This window comes from Chenopodium quinoa, unplaced genomic scaffold, assembly GCF_001683475.1.
Source record: "Chenopodium quinoa cultivar QQ74 unplaced genomic scaffold, ASM168347v1, whole genome shotgun sequence".
Lineage (NCBI taxonomy): Eukaryota > Viridiplantae > Streptophyta > Magnoliopsida > Caryophyllales > Amaranthaceae > Chenopodium > Chenopodium quinoa.
Genome location: NW_018742523.1, coordinates 2,979,478 through 3,006,555, shown reverse-complemented (window position 1 = coordinate 3,006,555; position 27,078 = coordinate 2,979,478). Strand labels below are relative to the sequence as shown.

The 27,078-nt window shown below is 34.5% G+C and overlaps 2 long non-coding RNA genes across 5 annotated transcripts; both read left to right on the top strand.

Annotated features, from left to right (window-relative positions):
• Window positions 1-1,514: 1,514 nt before the first annotated feature.
• On the top strand, window positions 1,515-4,854 carry LOC110719995. 4 transcript variants are annotated; one of them, XR_002511225.1, is made up of 3 exons: window positions 1,515-2,835; window positions 3,363-4,224; window positions 4,314-4,854. It is a non-coding gene; the product is annotated as an uncharacterized LOC110719995 (long non-coding RNA). The 4 variants fall into 4 exon arrangements; XR_002511227.1 differs by having other exon boundaries at window positions 1,515-3,458; window positions 3,625-4,224; XR_002511226.1 differs by having other exon boundaries at window positions 1,515-3,458; window positions 3,549-4,224.
• Window positions 4,855-5,084: 230 nt separating this feature from the next.
• On the top strand, window positions 5,085-7,321 carry LOC110719996. Its single transcript, XR_002511228.1, has 3 exons — window positions 5,085-5,605; window positions 6,409-6,589; window positions 6,859-7,321. It is a non-coding gene; the product is annotated as an uncharacterized LOC110719996 (long non-coding RNA).
• Window positions 7,322-27,078: the final 19,757 nt, after the last annotated feature.

The following is a 27,078-nucleotide window of genomic DNA, read 5'->3' as shown; positions in this document are numbered from 1 at the left end:
TACAAATTTAGGAATTCATGATAAAAATACACATAAATTAGTGTAATTAATGCTTTTTTTTTCTTTTTTTTTTTCCTAAAAACATGTGTAAATCAATATATTAATGCTAAAAAAGTAAAGATATTTAAAAATAAACATAAATTACAAACATGGATTTGCAAGTGTTTTTGCCATGGATTAATAAATTTATACTATTATAAAAAGTGCATATAATGTTTATATGCAACCTTAACCGTTTAAAATTTTGGTGTATCGAAAGCCCAAAGAGCAATTGAATGAGATTTGATCATCACCATATTTGATACTGTAGGTTTGTACATAACACTCACAAGGATCAACCCCAAGTGAATCAATCCATTATCACGACACAAATTCATCACAAATTAAATAACTCATCAAAAATTAAATCACCAAACAAAAACCCATAAGGGCAAGTATGAGCGAATAAGGAACCAAAAAAAGTAAAAACAATCAACTTATATCATTTTACATGGAAAACTCGATCTTCTTCTCTTATGAGGGCAAAATGAACCTAATATAAGTTCACAACCCACCATGTAAATTGTATATGCTAGATGTCGCATAAAACGTCACTTGGTTGGGACGTCAACAACTAGATAATGATAATGATGGAAGAAAATAAATGTAGAGAGAAGAAAAAATAATGGTGACACCAAAAACCTTAGGAATTAAGAAAAATTGCAGGTGGCAATGAGTCCACCAATCTAATATTGTAAGTCACCAAGTGGTGACCACCAACTTAGAATACAACAATCTAGTTGTCTAATGAAATGGAAAAAATAGCAATGTGCTCACCAATTGTAGTTGTAATACAAGATTCAATTTTAGAAATAAACTAGGTTTAAATCCCGTGCAATGTATGGTTGTTAAATATTTTTGACAATAATATTACAAAATATAAAGTATATAAAGGATATTCAGAAATATTTCATTTGAGTGTATATGGAATATGATTGTCAAACTGGAAATAAAATACATAAGGTATAAATAGTTTACTTAAAGATTTTGCATATATATATAAAAAAAAAAAAAAGAATGAAGCAAAAAAGGCGGGAAAATTTTGACAAGTGTCATGGAAGGATTTGCTTTTATTACAGGTTAATAAATACTTCTTCCATTTTTTTAGAGTGTTACACTTTAACCGATACATAGTTTTGTGTAAAGTAATTGACTTTAATATAAAAAGATATAAGTGGAGTAATTGGGATATTAAAAAATTATAAGAAAAGATAGTGGAGTTAGTACTTTATTAAAAAGTAAGAGATGATGTGAATTGGAAGGGTTCTTTCACAAGTGTCCTAAAATCCTAGGTCCAAATCTAGGATTTAAACTTTAAATTGCTTTCAAGTGGTAGTTCGAGAATTTCTTAGCCTCAAGGAACTTTAGTCCTTGAGGACTCAAGTAAGGGTCTTTTGGTAATTGGACATATAATGGAATACAAGGAGATCAATAGTGGTCCCCCTTTGTTGACTGTTTTGATTTTTTGTAAAAAAAAAAAAAAAGAGCGAACGAAAAGGCAAAAAAAGTGGGTTTCAAAAGTTAAAAAAAAATGAGTGTTGAAGTAAGAAAAAGTTAGGGTTTCCAATTTGTTTATATATGACTAATAAAGTATGAATAATTTAGGCTTCTTCTTTTAAATATTGTGTTATTTTATTCAAAGTGTAGTGTTTCTGGAAATTTGTTAGGGTTATGCTTAGTTGTTAGGGTTCGTTTATTAAAATAAAATTTATTTGAATATTGTATTAGCTTAAATTGTGTATTGTGTGTTTGTTGGTATTTGTAGTGTGTGTTTGTTAGTATCTGTAGTGTGTTTGTTGGTATCTGTAGGAATAGACCCTTATTTATTTGAAGGTGTTGTTTTTTGGTGTTATATTAGTTACTGTTTTTAGTCATTTTCCCGAGCTCTTGAAGTGTTTGATTCGATTCAAAATGTTATGTTTACTTGTGGAAATGTTATGAAGAATGGATAAATGAGTGGGGTTTTTTTTTTATTTTTTTTTAATTTTTTTAATATATATATGTTTAAAGTGAGATGATCTAGCTTTGTATAATTGGATTGCCAATTAATTAGAGAAGGTGTGAAAAAGATGGGGTAGCATGAATAATTATTTGAGTAGTAGGTTTAATGTTTTTTGTCAATGAAACTTAAGTTTCGGTTTGAGTGAACTATTGAGACTGGATTAACATTGTTATTAATTTATTTTTGTCAATTGTCTATGTTTTGTTGTCGTCCTAAACATCTAAATGGCTTGTGTGTGTGTGTGAAACAACCTCAACCATGGTGTTTACGAAGGGCAACTCTTTTATAGGCCCAAGAAGTAGTATGGGGTGAGTAAACGTATCTTGTTAATTTTGTTTTTCTTGTTAAGTTGGTTTGTTTTGTGTTTTTCCTTGGGAGCTGTTAGTTATATAATGAGGGATCACCCATTTGGTTCTAGCAAGGACAACCCTCGCAAAAGGAAACAGAAAGCAGTTACTGAGCGCCCTGCGCCTGAGGAAGTTGTGGTATTTGATTATGAGGAACCGAGGTCCGGTAGTGAGGATGATTTTCTGAAGATGAAGATTATGTGGAAGAACCAACTCAAGGAAAGAGAATTTGAGGATCAGTAATTTGAAGAGGAGGAGAACGCTGTGGTTCGGCGAGGCAGCAACCATAAGGCTAAATCTAGGTATTTTGAAGAAAGGAAAAGGGGCCATGTCGTGCATAAGAGCCTTGTGATTAGAAGAAAAGTTGCTTAAATTAGGGAGCCACCGCCACTTCCCCCGCCGAGTAGGAAGAGAACTCAAGTTGTTGTAGACAACGAGATAAGTGAAGTAAATATTATTTTGTTTTGTTATAAGTAAAGCAGCCTAGTATGGCAAATTAGAACTTGTATTAGTGCTTGCATGTTTTGGTCAATTAAGGCTAGTAATTAAAGTAAGTTGAATAAGTTCATGCACTTTGTTGGTTGTGTAAGTAGATCGCATTATGGGTTAGGAATCAATTTATTTGTCCAAGCTGTTGCACTTTTTTTATCGTCAATTTGTAATACAATTTTCCCATCATATAGTGGCCATGATTTAATAAGTTTATGATATATTGATTAAGTTTGTGATTGAATGAGGTTTCTGATATATTGAGTAAGTGTGTGATACCATTTTCTCATCATGATAAAATCTTTTTTTTTTTTTATTTTTTTTATTTTTTTTTTTTATCTGTGAATAAGTTTATGATATATTCAATATGAGTTTCTTGAAATCAGAATGGAATTTGTGAATGTGTGTTTGGTTGATCATTCTGATGTAGTTTGTATAATTTGATTTATTTTGGTTTGTAATACTTGCGTATAATTGTCGTTTAGTTGCAAGGTGAGGAACCTATTATACTGTCAGTTGGTGAGAAAGTGAAGAAGAAGCATCTTGTTGTTGCAACACAGTTGAGATTTTAATCTAAGAAGGTACAATGAGTAATAGTTGGTTGTGTATTGTTTGCCTAACTTTTTAAAACTTTAGTGTTGAGTCCTCAAGTGGTTTTTTGTTTTTTCAAGTTTGTATTTCATCATTCAAACTTCATGTGTTGTGTTGGTGCTATGACTGATTTTTTGGACGCGCTGCATGAGGAAGGCGGTTAATCATTGAATGATGTGGGTTTGGTGACATTTTGAAGCTGAAGCATATGAAGTTGTGTCGACAGTTTTCTTACTGGCTCATGAGTAGGATTGATGGTGATAGGTGCCTAGAAGTTGGTGATGGTAGGTTGTTACCATTGTGCCCTGCAAGTAGAAGTGCATTTTTGGTCTTCCCGTCGGAAGGAAAAGTTAACCTAAAAGATTAGGTGATGGTGGCTTGGCTTTGAAGGAGAAGATTGATTATGTGATTAGGCAGCTGTATGGTGCAAAAGATAAGCATAGGACGTTGGGTATTTCGGCGCAAAAGGCTGCTCAGAAAATTATTAAAATGCCAGTTGTTACGAGGAAGGAGCAAGTTGACTTTATGATGGGTTTTTTAGTTGTGATCTTAGGGGAGATATTGTGCCCCACAACTGGTGGAGTGCATTTGGCCGCTTTGTTGGCGTCTGCTGTATGTGTAGCTGTGGAAGCTAGTGAGTACGACTGGTGCTTGCTAGCGCACAAGTGGTTGATAAGTTGTGCCAGGGGTTTTGCTACAAAATTTGATGAGAATGGTTTTGTTCCCGGGGCAAGTGGTTGTGCATTGATCTTGATGGTGAGTTTTTTTGTTTGGTTATGATGGTGATTTTGTTATCCTATTGCAATTTGATGAGATTTTGTATTAACTTGTATATTTTGATGTAGATATTTTACCTTGATCGGCTTTGTTCGACTCTGTTGAGCTAGGGTACGTATCCGAGGGTTGAGGTTGGGATCGGAAACTAGATAAAGGAAGCATATGTTTGGAAAATAAAGACTTTGGAAATTTGAAAGTAAGTGCTTGAGTTTTGTTTTGGATTTTTCTAATTGATTATTTTTATCCTTGTTGGGTTGAAGTATAGTTTTATTTGTTTTCTAGTCGCTGGATGTGGCCTATGGGGAGAGGCATCCTTGGGTTCCAAGGGACAGCGTTGAGCCATTTGAGGTGTCTGTTGCTAATGAGGTATGCAAAAACATTATTCAGTTATAATAGCATTAATGTAATTTGTATTTATAAATGGTTTATTATTGTGAGTGGTTGGTGTTTAATCTTGGTTTGTTATAAACATTATGAAGTTCGAATAATGTTCAAATTACTACCATCAAGAAAACTTGTTTAAATAACTTTTAGATTACAATAAGATAGCATTAATTTACCTAGTTGGTTTAAAGTTAGATTCACATAACTTGTTTTTGGTATATTGAATTGTACAAAGTAAATTTAATTCCTTCAAAGTTAGTTTTTCGTTTCTTATAAGGTTACATTAGTTCTTTACATTACTTTAAATTCTTAAAGATATACATTTCGTAGTACTTGTCTCATAAGGTTAAATTAGTGGGTTTCATAAAAGTATTCCTATTCCAAATGCTTGAACTTTAAAGTTTAAATATGACTACATTATTTGGCCTTATGTTGTTAGTTTGTTGTTAAGTGTATGTAGGCTTTGAAGCTGATGACTCCCGAGTGGTTTGAGGAGAAGCTGAGCCCGTGGCTGCATCAGCTGGAGCAACTTTATAGCTTCGGGTCAAAGGTGGTTGTTCGGGCTCCAATCGAGAATATAGCCACTGATCCGGTGCTGTCGTTGTCTTCTTCACAGTCGGAGAAATTTGGTTGCAAAGGAGTTAAAGAGGCGAATTCTCTTGATGAAAGAATTGGGAAAGTCGATGGTAAGATAGTTATGGGTGATAAGCTCATAGGTATTAGAGATTTGATTTAAATTGTTGCCTCTAGAAAAATGATGCAACAAAGGATGATTAAGCAAGGGAGAATCGGACTAGTGAGCTTGGAGCATAGCCATGAGGAGGGTCCAGTCTAGTAGCCCACCGAGGGCCTTGAGAAAGATGCACACCCTGAGAAAGAGGCTGATTCTAGTCAGGCAGAGATTGCCAGTGAGCAAGTTCCACCTCATAGTGAAATATTTTGTGACCCGCATGCCGATATTTGTTTTCAAGACTTGGTGAGTAATTCAAATTAGTAAATCAAGTCGTTTTAGCCGCGAACTGATGTTTTGGTATAGTTTTAGTCAAAACACTGACTATGTTTTTTAGTTATAGTTTTTTGGTTTTAACACTGAATATTTCTGTTTTGTTGTAAGGATGAACTTTAGGTTTTGTTGATTGTAATGCTTTAAATGAACTTATGAATGATTATGAAGTTAAATGCTGATGATGTTTGTTTGAAATGAGAGAGGTTTTTATTGCATATATTTGTTTGATTTTTTAGTTGAAAGTATATATGTTCTGGTCCTGTTGTTGGTCTTTTTTTTTGTTTTTTGTTTTTTTTTGGTCTCCAAAGTATAATACTTGAAGGTATCGTGGGTGTGTTAAGTTTATTGTTAGTTTTTACCGGTTTTGTCCTTTGGGTGATGTGTGCATAGAAGCAGGTAGTGGGTGATGTTGATTTCAGTGAGGTTTTTGGTGTCGATGGTACGGGTGGTAACGGAGGTTTAAAGGATGATGTTAGTATTGGTAATGGGGGTGGTGTGCACGATGAGGATCTATAAAAGAACAGTCAAGGAGGTAAGAGTAAAAGGGATCGTAGTGTTGGATAACGACCTTGGAAACCATTTGCCAGGGGATTGCAATATGCGAAAAAATGGTCAAGTGTTGAGGAAGGAGGATAAGAGAATCATTACTTATGTTTGTTCTTGGACTCCCTAAATGAAAAGTAAATGGGGTTTATTGGAGAATCATTCCATTATCTGGTTCGTCTTGTAGAATGTCATGTAATCTTATATTGAAATTTGATGTGTATGTGCAGTGGTCCAACTTTGATTGAATGTGAAGGGATGGATGCTTTTATGCAATTTTGTTATAACGTGTGTTGCTGCTAGCGTGTCGAGACACAGTACGTTAGGACTGATGCTAAGATGTACACCTAGGAGTGCTCCGTCCAATTCAAGGGACGTAGTAAGAGGCTTATGTTGGATTCGTCTGTTAAAGTAAGCATTCTGTTAAATGTAGCTTGATTCACTGATGGTTTGTGACTTTAGTTGCTTGATCTTTTAAATGTTCTTTCATGGATGTATTTTTTGGTAGATATGCTTTCTTGATAAGTCTCAATCCGTGGAACAACTTGCTGTGAAATATGGGCATCCTTTGCGTGATGTGCCGTCAAGGAATATTGCTATTGCGAGTTTTATTTACGTATGTGATATTTTAGTTGCTTTCGAAGATGTAGCTAAGCTAACATTCCGATTCCATTTGCCAGGTATTTATCCCAGTTTTACAGAAGGAGCATTGGTGGTGTGCTGCTTTCCATTTAAAGGATAAGAAGATATGGCTCATAGATTCTATGTACCAGGAACCAGCTCAGACTCACGATGATGTCGTAGATGAATTGGTATGATTCTTTACTTTGCCCTTTAGGGTTGGTTGTTCATTTTATTTATAAATATAATAAAGGCTAACAAGAGATAGTCATTAAAGTAGAGGGCCGAAATAGACAAGTTTTTTAAGCTCCATGACGACACCTCGGAAGAGGGTGGTATCATGACTTGGCCATCAAAAGTTGTGGAAATCCTACCTCCGATTGACAAGTAATGATTGTTTAGCATGTAATGTTACATTTTTCATGTAGATGGAGCCCCTAATTGTAGGGTTTTAGGTACTATAAACAGATCTACAAGCATAACACATAAAGAATCACATAATTCATACCTTTGATGCGTGATTTCCACTCTAATCTTATATATAATTAGAGTCCATGTGAAGCCCAAACTCCTAATCCAACCCAAACTCCTCTAGCCTTAATTCTTATGTGGCTTATCATTACCTCATGAGGCTCATTAATGGGCTTCATACTTTGTTCAATCTAAAACCCTTGTGTGTGACCTTATAGGATCCATTCTATTGGGCTTTGGACTATTTGACTAGGCCAAAGATCATTTATCATATCTAACAACAGACAATGACGACCCAAAAGAATGAACTAATTATCTCCATAATAATGATCCTTGATATATCTAATAATTGCACTTGACGGAGACATAAATCCTTCAATCTCCCACTTGTCTGAGACAAGTTTGCAATATTCAAATTTCTTGAGTCAATGTGTGTCTATTTGATATTATGATTACATCTCATGTCGAGATCATATTAATCTACAAATCATTTCTTGAAAACTGAGTTAGAATTGCAAAAACAAATGATTACTATGTAACCCATTTGAGCACGACCATGCATTTTCTGAAGTCTCCCTCTTCAAGGGGCCATGACACATTCCTAATTAAATAGGTAGACTTAATCCAAACTTGTGGCAACCAAAGCTCCTACTCAACTTTTGAAGTAACCAGGTTTATAGTCCCCTTTTACGGAATGACGTTTGGATGTACCACAGTTAAATCAATCATTGAATAAAATCAGTGTTCCACTCATGTCAAAGGAATCTACTAATATATCCGAAAGCTCTTTATTTGAACTTCAAAGTAGGTCAATAGTTCGATCATGCATCATTCATGCATATCCATGTGATTGACAGAGCATCTCTATGCCCTTATAGCCCATGAAATTGAGCTATCATATCAATCTTACATGCCAGTCCATTTATTAAAATCATTTATGTCCAATTTAATGATTTCGAACTAGAAACTTAAATAATTTATGAATTTAGCTCACCTGTGGGGTTTCATTCACCAAATCACATATTTGATGATCCCATCAATTCATAATTATTTTGGACATTTTATTTAATACTAAACCATGATTAAATAAGATTGAAACTTTGATTCAATTGATAAACATAGGGAAACATGATTGATGATTTTGCAATTGTGACTTCCTGGCACACAATCAAAACCATCCACCATCATGTTCATTTCAAATGAGCCTTTTATGTCTTTAGGCTATTGAAATAGTTTTGTTAGTGCAATTCATGAGATTTTCTCATAAACATGAATCTTGCTACTTCTATATTTTATAATAATATTCATCTCCATACACTAAGAATCTTCCTTCATCCTTTCGCAAGGAATTTAGGAATTTCTAAATTGTATTCCAATGTTACATTGGTTTTTCAATTGAAATCTATCACCACATGTTCTCAAAACATGTGAATTAAATAGACGAGTATAGTCCATGACATGCATGATGTATCCTTTGCAAAATGCATAAGGAGCATCACTCAAACCCTTATTTTTATCAACCTTTCTTAAAGCATTGAATCTTGTTTAAGCAATGTGCCATGTTATATGGGATTGAAACTCCTTTTAATATGATGTTGAACCTCATAAGAGTCTTATCAATATAAGTTTCTCAATAAAGGTTAAACATCCTTCATGACCTATCTCTATAGATCTTGAATCCCAAATGCACTCATTATCCTCTTCAAGGTTTTCATACAAAATGCATTAGCCATCACTTGACCCTTCAAGCATGGAATAATATCTCTTTGTATTAGACCAAGAAAATTGTATAACTCCCACTAAACATCTTGTATACACAAGCCCTTTTTCTTTATTTTATGGGAATATCAAACAATTTGATTAAGTCATAGAATTAAGAACATTAACTCCATGATGCTAACTTCAATCCATTAAAGGATCTTTTATGCATCCCTAGGATTATTGGATTTTCAAAATCATTCTAATTGTATCATATACAAATATTCTTTCATGAACAATTTCAAGAAAGCATTTTGAAATCCATCTACCAATTCTCACAAGGTAGAAATCACTAAAATATCTTTAATAGATCTTGGCAACATGACTAATGTAAAGGTTTCATCGTAGTCATAGTCATACTATGAATTAGTTGATTCCTTTAATAACTAGTCTTTGCTTAATTAGAAAACACTTTTCTTCGTTGTCTATTTTTGCTTACAATGGGTCTTATGCAATTTGGCAAATTAATCAAGTGTCACACACTTGCTTTTAGACTTGGAATCTATTTTAGATTTCCATGGTTTTAAACCACTTGGAGTTATAACTTGTCAAACCATCTTTATTACTTGCATAATATTATGTTCCAAAATAAATATTTTAGAACTCTTAGTCAATATGAAATCATAATTATTTGGCTAAGTTTTAGATATGCTAGTCATCATTGTGGGTCTTTATGCAACAATTGAAACTTATACAACAACTTTGTTTAATTTTCAATGAGAAACAACAAAAGAGGGTGTGCACTTGGAATGTGCTACCTTCGACACATGGTTTATTATTCTCATTATACTTTAATGAGACCACGTGTTGTCATTTGTGACATGAGGTGAATCATGCTCATATTGTTGCTTTTATTCGATTATTTCTCGAATTTCTTCAAGATTTTTGAATTAACTTTTCTCGAACTCTTTTGAGGCTCTCGAACTCTATCAAGATTCATATACTCTCACTTGCCTTTTTGAAGAGGCACATTAGCATGGGTTGAACCAACAATGGTTTGAACCATGTTTGTTTGTTGCTTTTCTTGAAACTCTTTCGAGATTTACACTACTCCCACTTTACCTTTTGGAAATGAAATCTTTTCTAGAAGGGCATCTACTTAAGCAACAAAAATTTTGTGCTAAGTATGACTTATGTAGTAGTACCCGGTGCTCTGTATAGGAATTGAACGTGTATTAAACGATTTAATATAACCTTTTTATAAGTATCATTTATAACACATTTTAGGGCGCTTTTCTCCCTTAGTTTTAGGTTTATTTTGGTGTTTCTTTGTTATTTATATTACTTTTAGTCTTGTTTTAGTTATCTTTGTCTTAGTTTATGGTTTTAGGCCTTAGTTGTGAATAATATGCTTTTTGCTCGGTTTCTAGCTTGATTTTCGTGTTTTTCTATGTGTTCTTTCACTCTTTTCTCTCTTGGTCTATTTGTGTAAGTGCTTGACTCTTTTTTTGATACTTATGACCCAAGAAAAGGCAAGAAGGTTCAATAGAAGAAGCTTAAGGCAAGAAAGCTTGAAGCTCGTAGAAGGCCTTAAACCGAGTCTTGATCACTATTTCAGCCATAAATTTTGATCTACAAATTAGATTCAGGAAATTCAAATTTCTTTGGAAACTACACTTGAAGAGCTTTCCAACGGTAGGTCGCACACCCTAAGAGGCCTCCTAGAATAGAAGTTATGGCCGTTTGAATCTGCAAGACACTGTCAGGCTGCAGCTGCCGCGGGCGCGGCTATTTGTGACGCGGGCGCGCCCTTCTGTTCTTCCCAGCTATTGCAACTTTCTGGAGATGCCTCGGAGAAGCCTTGCCGCGGGCGCGGCTCCGGCCATCGCGGGCGCGGCCATGACCGTCGCGGGCGCGGGTTTTTGGGTCTTTTTCGAGCTTAATTTTCGGATTTTGATGTGAATCGAGTCCCCTTCCTTATAACTATTATTTTGCTTTATTTAGGTACTCTCTTGGTTTTACCTTACTCTTAAAGTAGGGGTTTTACAAGTGAGTTTTTAATAATGTTTTTATTATTTTCTTAGTAGTAGTTATGGGGCCTTGGGCTTCCAAAGTTGTGTTAATTAATTAGTGGGCTCTCTTGGTTCATTAATTAATTATTAGGGCTTTTTATTTAGTTTGCTTGCAGGGCAAGTAGGATAGATTTATTTTTCCTATATATACTAGTTGTATGTCAATTATTTTAGGAGGATGTTTTATGAATTATAATTTGAGATTATTGAGCTTTTGCTTGAAGAGAACTTTGTTAAGGTTCAAACTAGTTGTTAACTAGGGTTTTGGGATCGTTACTCCTAAAATCAAACTTAGAAGTCGTTGCCTTCTAAGACTATCTTTCAAATTTCCACCATTAAAATCACTCAAATCCTTCCATCAAATATAAACCGTCAAAATACACATCAAATTGGTATCAAGAGCTTAGGTTTGTGAGCCCTCACGACTTACACGATCTTGGTAATTAGAACAATTTTTGGTTGCTTTTCAAGTATTACGGGTGATTTGCAATTAGATTACGGTAGTGTACTTTGTCTTCGAATCTGGAAGTAAGCATTACGTAGTACTAGAGGTACGTAATTCTAGAGTTTTAGTTGGTGAATTTGTCTCTTAGTGCATATTAATTTCTTGATTTACTTGCTGCAAATCATCAAGTTGGTGGAGATAGTGCAACTAATACTTTTGTGCATTCATATTTCGGTACACAGATACACACAAATAAATTTTAGGTATTGATGAATTATTTAAAAAAAAAAAAAGAATCCCCTGCTAATACAAAATTAGAGTGTTGCGCGAGAGTTGTTATTCCTTGTCCAAATTATTATAAAGGTTTTGTTAGACTAATTTGAGGTTTTTGTCTTAAAATACGGAGGAATAATTTGCTGAAAATTATTTCGACATCATGAGTACTTTAACAAAGGAAGATCTTGATATTATGCTTGTTGATATGATGAGAAATTTTAATGCGAGTCTTGAACGAATGAATGAGAAAATTGAGAAGAGTACACAAGAAATTGCTCAAACCAATCAAAGGGTTGAAACTTTGTCTACTCAAGTGATTGGGGAAGGAAGAATAATCAACAACGAACAACCTAGGGGAATCATGAGAAATTTTCCAATTGACAATGATCGAGATTTGAAGTTGTTGGAACTTCCGGAATTTACAGGTGATGGGGATGCCGAAGACTTTTTAGATTGGGTTCGTCAGATGGAAAAGGTCTTTGATTATAAAGGTTTTGATGAGCAAAAAGCCTACAAGGTTGCAAACCTAAAACTGACGAGATATGCTTCTCTATGGTTTGAGAATTTACGTGCCAAGAGATTGAGAGAAGATGAGCCACGAATTAATACTTGGAACGAGTTGAAGAGACAATTAAGGAAACGGTTCCTACCACGGGAATTTATCCAAGATCAATTCTTGAAGTTGAATCATCTTGAACAAAAGAATCTTAGTGTCGCTGAATACACTAAAGAGTTTGAGAAATTGTGCATGCTTTGTGATTTGCAGGAAAAAGAGGAGATGAAGATTGGAAGATACATAAAAGGGTTAACACCTTCGATTTCTCACAAGGTGGAAACATCAAATTATGTGTTCTTTGATGATGTCTTAAGGTTGGCAGAGAGATTTGAGAAACAGGAGAAAGAAAAGAAAATTTCTTATTTCAAGGAGAGGAAGTCATTCTTTAATGGTGAGGGTTCGAATATCAACTCTAACAATTCAAACAATGAAGGGAAGATGATTGTTGTTACTCCCGAACAAGCTGCATTGGCGAAAAAAGTTTGTTTCAAGTGTCAAGGCATGGGACACATTGCTAGAGATTGTGGTAACAAAGTGACGGTATCCAAGAAGGAACATAGAATGTTGTTGGCTTATCTTGACCAAGAAGAGAAAGAGAAGGAGAGTACATGTTTGCTCAATACAGAGGAAGAGTTTGATTTTGAAGAGTTTGAGGGTCAAGAAAAGATTACTCCTGAACCTGAACATCACCATATCGGTATCTTAAGGAGAGTTTTGCATGCTAATTTTGTTCCTCCTACTACACATGAGCAAAGGGAAAATTTGTTCCATACTATATGCAAAGTGGGTGATAGGAGTTGCTCGTTGATTATAGATACGGGATCGTGCACCAATGTTGCATCTACTAAGTTGGTTGACACTATGAATCTTTCTACTAGGGACCATCCTACTCCTTACAAGCTTAATTGGTTACATGATGGAGATGGACTACAAGTTAAAAGGCAAGCTTTGGTGAACTTTTCCATGGGTTCATATTCTGATAGTGTATGGTGTGATATTTTACCTATGACTGCTTGTTCTATACTCTTGGGTCGTCCTTGGCAATATGATCGAGGGGTGTTATTTAATGGTGTTACAAATGTTTATTCAGTGAAGGTTGGGGATAAGAGAGTCCAATTACATCCTTTACCCCCTAAGGCGCCACCTATTCAAGCTCCTGCTAGAGAGTTGTTGATTATGCCTAAACTTAACAAAAAGGAAAGAAGGGCTAATATGTTGTCATTGAGAAACCAACACCCTTTTGAGATTGGTGAGTATGTTTTCTTATCTTTAAATGCTCAAAAAATCTTTAATAATTCTAGAGGTAAGAATGAACCATTAGAGGAAGGACCTTTCAAGATTGTGCATAGGGAGAATTATGATACTTTTCAAGTACTTCTTGGAGCGGGAATTTGCGCTACTATGAGGGCTAGTGACTTGGTACCTTGTCTTCCGAACGAAACTTGAGGGCAAGTTTTTTTTTAAGAGGGAGGGAATGATGTGAATCGAGTCCCCTTCCTTATAACTATTATTTTGCTTTATTTAGGTACTCTCTTGGTTTTACCTTACTCTTAAAGTAGGGGTTTTACAAGTGAGTTTTTAATAATGTTTTTATTATTTTCTTAGTAGTAGTTATGGGGCCTTGGGCTTCCAAAGTTGTGTTAATTAATTAGTGGGCTCTCTTGGTTCATTAATTAATTATTAGGGCTTTTTATTTAGTTTGCTTGCAGGGCAAGTAGGATAGATTTATTTTTCCTATATATACTAGTTGTATGTCAATTATTTTAGGAGGATGTTTTATGAATTATAATTTGAGATTATTGAGCTTTTGCTTGAAGAGAACTTTGTTAAGGTTCAAACTAGTTGTTAACTAGGGTTTTGGGATCGTTACTCCTAAAATCAAACTTAGAAGTCGTTGCCTTCTAAGACTATCTTTCAAATTTCCACCATTAAAATCACTCAAATCCTTCCATCAAATATAAACCGTCAAAATACACATCAGATTTCATTCTTTCTCTTCTTGTAATATAAATAGAGGACTTCTTAGACTTCCTTAAGACAATTTTACATTTCCTCTCTCCTCTAATTAAGATTAGGGTTAGATTAGGATTTTCTCTCTCTATTTTAGGAGTAGTTTTAGAGAGAGAAAGCTTGGATTTCAATGGAGATTTGAGAGCTTGAAGAAGCAAATTTGTGGATTATCTTCTCATCTATTCAATGAGCTTTTCTAACTTTCTCTCACCTTTATTTCTTTGTTTAATTCTTATTTTTGCTTATTTCATTGTTGATTAGAGTAGTAAATTAGTTTACTTGTTTGATTCTTGCTTTAGTTCTAGTTTTACCTTGTTTTCGATGTTTTCCTTCGTTATGTTTGCTTAGATTTTGTTCTAGGAAAATGGATGAAGGTTATGTTGAGGAACTGAGTGATTGGTTGTGATTAGTATGCAATTGATTCTTGATTATTGTGTTTGGATGATGCTTACATTGACTAGAACCTTTTTAGCTAATTGATTCTTGGTCCTTAATTGTGCTTTCAATCAATTGTGTGGAAGTGAGTTGATTGAGAGTCTAGATTCTTCCATACCTTTGCTAGGCTAGTTGCGCGGGAGTGAATTAGCTTAGTAGGATAATTAGCATGCTTAATTGCGCGGGAGTGAGTTGAGTGTGTTAATCGTTCCTAATTGAGATATCATCTAATTGCGACTTGTTATTGAATTCATTAATGTAATGTGTTTCTCCTTTCTCTAATATCTTGTTAATTGCTCTAAGTAGTGTTTTAGATGTTTTTCTCCCTATCTCACAACTTTCCTACTAGTCTAATTACCTCAAATTAATACACTTAGTCCTTGTGGTTCGACCCTAGCTTGCCACTATCTAGTGTGAACTTGATAGAGTTAAGTTAGGAATATAAATTGTTGATTTGATCTAGGATAGTAGACACGACCTATTGTCCTCTGACAAATTTTTGGCGCCATTATCGGGGACTAGGGCGTTCATTAGTTTGTGTTGATTAGATTAGCTAGGTTCTTGTGTATTGTTTTGATTTTTGTTTGCTTTTCTTTGCTTTATGTAAAAAAAATAAAATGGCATGCTTATCTTTTCCTCAATTTGATGATGAACCCTTCTATGCTTACTTTGAAAGATTTGATGGTTTCCTTAGTTTCCATGGTTGTTCTCTTAGTGATTCTTGTGGTATAGCTTATTGGGGCATGAATGAGTATACTAGGGGAATGGTTGAGAATATGTATAATGATATATTCCATCTTTTGCCTATGCATGATGCTTGGAATTTCTTCACATGGCTTGCTAGAGATTCTTATGATAGAGATTGTCATGTTTCTTGTTTTGACTCTCAATGTCAAGATTCTTTTAATTTTTGCATGAATTCTCCTGATGCGTTTAATATGCCTTGTGATGATCCAAATATGCATGTTAACCCTTTTCCCTCTTATGCTCGTTGTGATGAGGTGTGTTCTAATGTTGATGATATGCATGTTAATGGCGATTGTGAACCTCAACCCAATAACATTGATGCCCAAATTCTTGCCCAAATACAATATCTCAGCCAACAAGTCCAAGAGCTTCAAGAGGAACAAAAAGTGAGAGAAGTGAGACTTTTCCCAAGTGATGAGTGCTAGGGTTGTTGGAAATGGATGCGAGACACCTCACTTGGAGTGTGAGAGTGCTTTTGAGGATGATATGGGCCAAGGGTGTAAAGGTGAGGGGAGATTTTCTTGTGATGAGAGGATTTTGATCCTTTTCATTCCCTTTTTGAGCTTGAGCGCCTTCCCTCCCCTTATTCACCCCCTTTAAGAGCTTCCCTTGGTGAGGATGTGAGTGGGCCATCTTCAATATTGGATGAAGGAATTCATGAGGAGGATGATGATGAATTTGAGCAACCAAGAGAGATTGAGAGTCCCTTGGATGATGGTGGAGGAGTTGAGAATGAAGTAAATGTTGATTTTGTGGATTCTAGCCCCCTTCCCCATCTTGATGAGTCTACCTTGCATGTTTATGACCCTTCGATCCATGAGTATTTGGACTCATTTGAGGTTATGACTAGTGTGTTCATTGAAGGTGTAACGAAAACTCATAGCCTTTTGAGTGAGTTCATTGATAATGCTTCATGGGAGAGAAATGAGTTTGAAATGAATTTGCATCCTTTCATGCATGGTTTTGAGACTCTAGGCTTTGAGGATGTTGAGGGAGTTGTTGTCCATCGTTGTGATAGAGAGGAAGACGTGGTTTCTCTTGGAGGTTGGATGTTTGAGGGAGATGGAGATCATGAGTGTTCTTCTTTTGAGGACTCTATGATTGATTTCTATGCTCTTATTTGTGATTTGAGGAATGCTGGTGAGGGAGAGTTCATAGGTGAGACAATTGCTCCTATTCCCTTTTCTCATTTCCCTTTTTCAAGAATATTTAACCATATCCGCTACTATCCTATGTCCCTCCCTTCTTTTGTCAAAGAGATTATTGGGGACCCTCCTTCTATTAGTGATATTCAAGCCCCTCTCTCATCGATTATTGAGGAAAAGGGTGATTTTGCCACCCAAAAAGATTTTGAGGAGGTTTTGCCTTTTTATTCTTTTTCTTATTTTCTTGATTTTTCTTTTGATTTGTCTTCTTTCTTTTGGCATCTCCCACCTCATTTGCGTGCAATAATCTTGTTGCACGTCCTCCTCCCGTCATTTGCCTACCGTTTATCCTATGAAATGTGTAGTAGTGCATTTGACAAGCTCTTGCGTTCGTTGCAATATTATTTACTAGAGCGGTCAAGCTTGGACCTTAAGCAAGCCTTTCTCAGGAAGTAACCCGTGTTTTATTTCTTTCATTTTCTTTTCTTTTTAGTATATATTTTCGCTCATGGAAATGTATGTGTGCCCTTTGCTAGGTACGTAACTTGATATACTTTGGTGCATTGGTATTGGATCAAGAATCAAGGAAATTTGACTCCTCTTTCCTAGCATATGGTATATGAGGCATAGCTTTGGAAGAAATTGACTTTGAAGGGTTAAATTAGGTCATTTGCGGGTTATTACACCCACCTATATCTGGTAATATCTTTCCTTGCTCTTTCTCTAATGGTTGGTGGCTTGAAGACCATGTGTTGGTTTGTTGGATCGATTACTTTCTTTTCCCCTCCCATGGACTCTATGATTTATGATTTGAGTGTATTGTCTCATTCAATCTTGGGGGAGGGTATTCTATCATGCTTGGTTAGAATGTTGGTCCATTTTTGCCATGCACTTGAGTATATGCATTTCCATGTGTTTTCTTATATTTTGCAAAGTGTTTTGTTTTATTCTTGATTTGGACATAATACTTTTGGATTTGTGTTCTTGAATGTTTTTCTTCCTAAATAGTAGTGGTTTGCACCAAGTCTACTTGTTTGTGGTAAGGAGTTGCTTCCTATAGTAAATTTGAAGCTAATAGTGAGTTTTTGCTACAACCATGTGAGGTTTCATTTCTCTAGCCTTCTAGCTATTTTGCATGAATGGCACATGGATCCTTGACTATCGCTTACTTTATTTAGAACTTGCCTTTTATCTCCCGAGATCGCGACCGAACTATTTAGGAAGGACGAAGGCATCTTTTCGGGGTGATTATTTTTGTTTTTCTAGGTTTCGAGTTTATATTTTTAGTTTTGGGTTTACATTTGCCTCTTTGCTAACCATTTGAGCCTTATACCTTCTTTTCTAGCCATATTATTAGACTTCATACCATTTGTTTCATTCTTTTCACCTTTGGTTTTTGTGAAGCTAGTGGTAATGAGTTTGTTTAGTGATTATAAGTGCAATAGATTGAAGTTATGAGCTCATTTTGTATAGCAAATGTGTATTGTGTATAAGTTTGTGAATAAAAGCAAATGTAAAGTTGAAAAAGCTGTCCATAGTCAAAAGAGGCGAGGACAAAGCAATAAAAAAAAATGTCAAGCGCAAATATATTATGATGTAGTTATGATTTCCCTAGTTTAGGGCATTGAGGACAACGCTCCATTTAAGCTTGGGGGAAGCGTGTCTACACTTTTTGTATATATGTTTGTGATTTTGCTTTGAATAAGCTTGGGGGTGTTGATATTTTTGTTTGAGTTTTGGTGATAACTTGGTTATGGTGTTGAAAATTGGCCATTCTTATGCTTCACAATTAGGTATACCACCAATTTTCAAATTTTTAGCCTACCTTTCTCCTTTTTTCCCATACGTTACAACCCTTCCAAGACCTTTTGACCTTTGTGGTTGAGTCACAAGTCGGTGGAGGGAGATGGGAGTCAAGCCTATGGAGCGATTTGCATAGTCAAGATGTCGAGTAGCCCTAAAATCTTTCTTTTCCGGTTCCCTAGTGGAATCATTAAGATGCTCACTAGAGGTGAATTTGAAACTAGTAGGGAGAACGCAGTAAGATCGTTTGGGATGAAGGTGAATTGTGTCTTATTAGTTCTCTATGCTTAGAATTTCTTATGTTTCAATCAACCTTGGATATCTTGAAGCGTGCACTCCTCTATTGTTTAGAAAGACTTGTATTCATTTGTGCTTGTTCATTTGCAAAAGTCCATTCATGAACATTTGTTTTCCTTCCTTTTATTTTGATTTTCTTTTTATGCTTTGTCTTGTTTTGCTTGGTTTTTGTCAAGATTTGTGGGTTAAACTCTTAGGAAACCCTCACGAGAGAACACTCGTCCTTTAGAGCGATCTAGGGGTTTAAAGGGCTTGTCTTTAGTTGCTAAAATTGACCGTGATTCCTATGAAAGTGAGTTAGTATACATTCTCGTCTCCTTCAGTGTGCTAATCTTGATTGAATAAATCCTTCTCCTTTTCTCTTTTGGTTTTGTCTTGCTCGAGGATGAGCAAGAGTTAAGCTTGGGGGAATTTGATAAGTATCATTTATAACACATTTTAGGGCGTTTTTCTCCCTTAGTTTGAGGTTTATTTTGGTGTTTCTTTGTTATTTTTATTCCTTTTAGTCTTGTTTTAGTTATCTTTGTCTTAGTTTATGGTTTTAGGCCTTAGTTGTGAATAATATGCTTTTTGCTCGGTTTCTAGCTTGATTTGCATTTTTTACATGTGTTCTTTCATTTTATTCTCTCTTGGTCTATTTGTGTAGGTGCTTGACGCTTTCTTCGATGCTTATGACCCGAGAAAAGGCAAAAAAGTTCAATAGAAGAAGCTTGAAGCTAAGAAAGAAGCTAACAAGCTTGAGGCAAGAAAGCTTGAAGCTCGTAGAAGGCCTTTAACCGAGTCTTTCTCACTCTTTCAGAGATAACTTCTGATCTACTCATTGGATTGAGACGATTCAAATTGTGTTGGAAACTAGACTTGAAGAGCTTTCCAATGGTAGGTCGCACACCCTAATAGGCTTCTTAGAAAAGAAGTTATGGCCGTTTGAATATGCAAGACACTGTCAGGCTGCGCATCCGCCGCGGGCGCGGCTATTTGTGCCGCGGGCGCGACCCTCTGTTCTTCCTAGCTGTTGCAACTTTCTGGAGATGCCTTAGAGAAGCCTTTTCGCGGGCGCGGGTTTCTGGGTATTTTTCGAGCTTAATTTCCGGATTTCATTCTTTCTCTTCTGGTAGTATAAATAGAGGACTTCTTAGACTTCCTTAAGACAAGTTTACATTTCCTCTCTCCTCTAATTAAGATTAGGGTTAGATTAGGATTTTCTCTTTCTAGTTTAGGAGTAGTTTTAGAGAGAGAATGCTTGGATTTCAATGGAGATTTGAGAGCTTGAAGAAGCAATTTTGTGGATTCTCTTCTCATCTGTTCAATGAGCTTTTCTAACTTTCTCTCACCTTTATTGCTTTGTTTAATTCTTGTTTTTGCTTATTTCATTATTGATTAGAGTAGTTAATTAGTTTACTTGTTTGGTTCTTGCTTTAATTCTAGTTTTACCTTGTTATGTTTGCTTAGATTTTGTTCTAGGGAAGTGGATGAAGGTTATGTTGATGAATTGAGTGATTGGTTGTGATTAGTATGCAATTGATTCTTGATTATTGTGTTTGGATGATGCTTACATTGACTAGAACCTTTTTAGCTAATTGATTCTTGGTCCTTAATTGTGCTTTCAATCAATTGTGTGGAAGTGAGTTGATTGAGAGTCTAGATTCTTCCATACCTTTGCTAGGCTAGTTGCGCGGGAGTGAATTAGCTTAGTAGGATAATTAGCATGCTTAATTGCGCGGGAGTGAGTTGAGTGTGTTAATCGTTCCTAATTGAGATATCATCTAATTGCGACTTGTTATTGAATTCATCAATGTAATTGGATTCCCCTTTCCCTAATATCTTGTTAATTGCTTTAAGTAGTGTTTTAGATGTTTCTCTCCCTATCTCACAACCTTCCTACTAGTCTAATTACGTCAAATTAATACACTTAGTACTTGTGGTTCGACCCTAGCTTGCCACTATCTAGTGTAAACTTGATAGAGTTAGGTTAGGAATATAATTTGTTGATTTGATCTAGGATAGTAGACACGACCTATTGTCCTCCGATCACTTTTATTCCTTGTTTGTAGAAACACTTTATAAGAACTTTTCTTGTCCTTATCACATATGAAGCCTTTGCTACATTTTGATTTGATGTATGTAGTTTTGCTTTGTATTGTAGCTCATCTTAAAGTTTATCCCTGGAATAATGGTCGCAATACTTTGAATATCTTGCCAAGTAAATGTCTTGACTTAAACTTTTACCATTACAATCATATTGTAATGTATTTTATTATTTTTTCAACTTGATTCCGAACTTCATACTGGACTTTTAAACTTTTCAAAACTTTCAAACTTATGCTTTAACTAAGCACAAGTGATCATATGACAAATGAAGTTTCATTGTTCGTCTCTAGCTTTTGAACCTTAGGTTTTCTTACATTGATATGTATTTGACCTCGAGTTCATGTCATCATTTCTCTAAACGATGACTTTGTCAAATTTTCAAATTAGAATGATGTTTACATATGTCAATAGATTTATAATCTAATGATATTGAAAGTCCATCCCTTTTGATCTTCTGTATGCAATGTTCATTTTCATTTGAATCTTTTGACATTTTAGAGGCAATTTATATATATATATAGAAATGGATTATCTATATCTACCATATAGAACTTTAAACGTATTTAGCTATTCGAAACACACTTTGATTCAAATAGGCATAATATAACATTTGTTCCATGTTTTGAATCTTCAATGCTTTGTCATTACTAACATTGATTGGTGTTTTGATAATGGCAACAATACATAACATTTACTTAATTCTAGCCAATTACTAGGTAAGGTGAAATGAAAGTTCTATTTGTAAAGTTGCAACTTTTTGCTTCTAAACTTGTAGAATCTACTTGTGAAGTAGCAACATTTGTTTCTAAACTTGTAGATTTAATTCTCCCTTAGCTAAACTTCTTCTTTTAATTCAACCAAATTCTTCGATGAGTGAACTAAACATAACATCGCATTTCTAAGAAGTAGTAATATGCTAAATAAATTCCTATAATATACTTCTTAATTGTAACATTTCCATTCTTTTACCTTCCAACTGTATGAGGTAGTTTCTAATCAATTGCAATTGGTCCATTTAATTGGAAACTTTTGTCGTTCATAACAAATTTTAGCATTTATGTAGTTTTAGGTCTAAGAAGTAGCAACTTGCTTGCATTTTTTGGCCTATAACTTCTTAATGCAATCCTCATATTCTTAAACCTTTCCCATTTGAGTCGCTTAGAACATTTCTTTTAGGTTCAAAATAATACTGTGCTTAACTTCTTTAAACATTTTCATGATTTTGCTAAGTCTATTCAATCATTATTCATATTAGAGTTTAATCAAATATTTAACCCCATATGAAATGGATGAAGAATAATGTCATTTGATCAACTTTTGATGATATAGACTTCCAATCACTTTCTTATATTCAATCACATTTAAAATAAGAGATGTTATTGAAATTCCATACTTGTCTTTTAGAGGGTTCGTACCTCCCATCTCATTATAATAACCCTTGAAACACTTTTCAAAATGAATATGGTGTTGGCAATTCACTCAAACGTTTTAAGTTGAAGGAAACCAACCTTAAACATGTGACATGGGTTTCTAAAACTTGCCTTTTAGAACCATCTTAGCAAAATTGGAATATAGGTTCATGGATTTTCTTTTAACCTTTTGAGAACGTCTCTCAACTTTATTTTCAATCGAGGAGATTATATAATCATAAAACTAGAATATATATATATATATATATATATATATATATATATATATATATTACTTACTTAATAAACGCAAAATTCAACTATGTTTACCTATAAAGCACCTAAATTAAAGCTAAGGTAACTTTAACACTTTATTCAATATTAAATTGTCCCAATTGAATTAAGTGATTCCAGGATCCTTTATTTGTGTAATAGTTGACCGGACTGAGGCCCTACCATCAAGTATTACATTTTCAAGGTAAGTAAACTCTTTACTAATTGCGACTCCTGCAACTCTTGGTTGAATAATTAACATCTCATGTTTAATTATTACCCTTTGCTTCAAGGTTCTAAACACTTTAGGTAACCTTGTTGAGTTTAACCAATTAAATGTGTAGAATGTGATCTACCCCAAATTACCTAAGATAACAAGTGACACCTTGTGGAGTTAGACCAATCACTCACGATCGAAGGGTTGTTGAGTATCTAATTGGAAAAGTAATCTCAATATTTTTGGGATCTAGATTTATTATGTTATGATTCATTTAGTGAACACTAGTGCATCATCATCAACATCAATAAAACTAGCATGCATAATCTACTGAATGCATAAACAAGACGTAGTATGACCCCTAATCCTAAGAAAACTAATAAAGTAAATGCTCCCACTTGAATCTTCATGGATCACCATCCCTGATTCACATTGGGCCTTCATTTCATGGATTTCTTGGATTAACTGCAACCTGTATTTCTACTCTAATCTATTTACTACTTAAATAAAATAGATAAAATTACAAAAATACTTAATCGGTACGCAGATCGTACTTAGATTACAAAAATACATCACGATGCGCATATCGTATTTAGTAATCAACTTGGCCATACTAGTCATTATATAGAAACATAATATATATATATATATATATGTATATATATATATATATATATATATATATATATGTATATATATATATATGTATATATATAAATATATATATATATGTATATATATACATATATACATATATATATGTATATATATACATATATACATATATATGTATATATATACATATATATATATGTATATATACATATACACATATATATGTATATGTATATATATATATATATATATATATATATATATATATATATATATGTATATATATATATATATATATATATATATATATATATATATATACATATATATATATATATATATACACACACACACACACACATTATATTCCACATAATAAATATCACGTAAACATGCTTGCCTAAACTACAACATCGAATGTTTATAATTAAGGAAACATGGTACCAAAATATCTCATATTTTAATCTGTAATTAGATAACATCATATATTATTCATGACCATTTATAAAGTATCATATATCATATTTAGGCATGAGATAGAATCAAATATTATTTTAATCTTAAAAGATAGATCTTATTTATCTTTAGAGATTATCCTAACAAACTTAGGAAATTCTATCCTAATTACTTAGCTAATCACAAAATTTTAAACAATTATCTCCTAAAATAGTTATGAGATAATCACATTATTAAATCAATTATTATCCATATGGAATATTTTGTTCAAAATATCCTAAAAAACTTATCAAAATTAACAACTTTAATTTTTAAAACTAATCAAAATAACAACTTTTAAATTTGATATTATCTTTCAAAATAAAATCTGATTTTAATTTTGAATTCTAAAATAATATATATATATATATATATATATATATATATATATATTTTGAAAACAGCCACACACCAGCTACCTTGGTGTGGCCAGCCTAAGCCGGCCACGGTGGCCATACACCTCACGGTGTACACTACTGAAGTAGCGGTGCGGCATCAGTAGCAGCAGTGCCGTGCAACACCTTGCACGGTATTGCGTGGCACTGCTGCTGCTCTTTTTCTCTTAGCTCCCTGCAGCCCCGCCCTAGCCCTCCCTCTTGGACCATCACGGCCGGCAGCCACCGTGGCTACGCCACCAAGCCGCGGCTGCCGCTTGAAATCTGCTGTTAAATCCTTTTTTTTTTTTATTTCAATTTTAGTTAACAACATTTGTTAAATAAAATTAATGTGGTCATGAAAAATTAAAACATAACTTTTATGCTAATTCATCCAATTAAAATTTAATTCACAATCTAATTTTAATTTCTAAGGTTCTTCATGAAAATAATCCCTAATTTAATTTAACTCTTAAATTAAATACATTGAATATGCAAAATTCATAATTTATGCATGAAATCAATTAGATTAAATTCATGAACGAAGCATAAGACAACTGAAATTAATCAGAATACAAAACACAAAATAAAAAATTTAGGGTTTAAGGTTCCGAAAAATTCAAATCTAGGGCTAGGGGGTTTGAAAATTTCTAACACTTAAGGGCTTAATTCGGTCGAAATATTAGGCAAAAATGAGAAATTAAATCATATTTAACGATTCCACATGTTAAATCACACTTTAAAATAATAATTGACCCATAATTAAATTAATCTCCCTCTTAATTAAATTAAAATTTGTGGACATCAAAGAATTATGATCAATATGCGTAATTTCAAGAGGTTAAATGATACCACTTTAGGGTTTTAGGTACTATAAGCGGAATTGCATGAATCATATTTATAAGCACCTAAACAGGATTTACAAGCATAAGACATAAAGAATCACATAATTCATACCTTTGATGCGTGGTTTCCATGAGCGATCTACCACGAACGATTAGGAGAATAAGAGCCACAAGTGTTGCTCCTCTACTTGGTCCACGGGCTAGGATTGAACCTCCACTAATGCTAGTTAGTTGAGATCGAAGTCTTCGATCTACCTTCTACAGAGAGGAGAGGAAACGGGAAAGCCACGAACCACCACCACCACCGCGAGCAACCACCTTGCTTGGGTGGTTCGTAAGGTTGTGCGGACGTGGGAAGAGCGAGAGGCGTGTGAGAGAGGGGATGGGAGAGATTGGTTGTTTGCTTCACACTTTACTGCTTAGGTTAATCGTGACTTGTATGCTTAACCTAGGCAAGACCTCTATTTATATATCTTATATATAATTAGATTCCATGTGAAGCCCAAACTCCTAATCAAATTTAAAATCCTCTAGCCTTACTTCTTATGTGGCTTGTCATTACTTCATGACGAGCCTTTGAGATCTTTGCCTTTGCGACCTACACGGGGTAATAGGTTGAGCATCAACATTGCTGGTTTGACTGAATTTTATCAATAGGCGCTTCTAAAGCCTTTTGATTGTGAGTTTCCTTTTGTTGCTCATCCTCTCGAACTTCATCAAGTTCGATTTTCCTCCCACTTGTCATTTTGGAAAGATGTTCCTTTTCCAAAAAGACACCATCTTAAGCAACAAATACTTTGTTCTCAGATTGGTTGTAGAAGTAATACCCCTTTGTTTCATTTGGAGATCCCACAAACAAACATTTGTTAGATTTTGGTGCATGCTTGTCAGACATAAGTCTCTTGACATATGCTTCGGAACCCCAAATCTTTAGAAAAGACAACTGCGGAGGTTTCTTCGTCCATAACTCATATGGAGTCTTTTCAACAGCTTTCGACGAATCATGGTTCAGTGTTAGTGTAGTAGTTTGAAGTGCATGTCCCCAAAAAGATATAGGAAGGTCAGCTAGACCCATCATGGATCGAACCATGTCCAACAAGGTTCGATTCGTCCTCTAGGACACCCCATTCCATTGTGGAGTTCCAGGAGATTTTAACTCTAAAATAATACCATGCTCTTTTAGATGATCGTAGAATTCATAGCTCAAATACTCGCCACATCAATCCAATCAAAGGGCTTTGATTTTCTTGCCAAGCTGTTTCTTTACTTCACTCTAAAACTCTTTAAACTTTTCAAAAGATTCATATTTGTTTGGCATTAGGTAGACATATCCATATCTACTAAAGTCGTCTGTGAAGGTAATGAAATAGCGATAACCATTCCTTGCGGCCGTGCTCATTGGCCTATACACATCTGTGTGAATGTGGCCCAATAAGTCACTTTCCCTCTCTCCTAACTTGGAGAAAGGTTTCTTCGTCATCTTACCAATTAAGCAAGACTAGTAGTTTTCAAATGACTCCAAGTCAAATGAATCAAGAATGCCTTCGTTAAGAAGTTTCTTGATGCGTTTAATGTTTATATGGCCTAGACGACAATGCCAAAAGTAGGTTGTATTCGACCCATCAGTCTTAGCCCTTTTCGTGGTATTTTCAACATTATAAACCTGTTTGGCTAAAGAAAGCACATAAAGACCATTTTCTGAACATGTCGTACCATAAAAAACATTTTTAAGATATATTGAACAACTATTGTCTCTTATCTTAAATTCAAAACCCTTGGCGTCCAACGTCGAAATTGAAATAATGTTTCTAGTGATACTTGGAACATGATAACAATATGTCTAATTCTAAAACAAGGCCCAAGGGCAAAGATAAACTGAGTGTTCATGTGGATAAGGCCGTAATCCTTGCTCCATTGCTTACCCGAAGTTTCACTTCTCCCTTTTCTAGCTTCCTACTTCTCCTTAGTCCTTGAGAATCGGAACAAGGTGTCAGCCACATCCGGTATC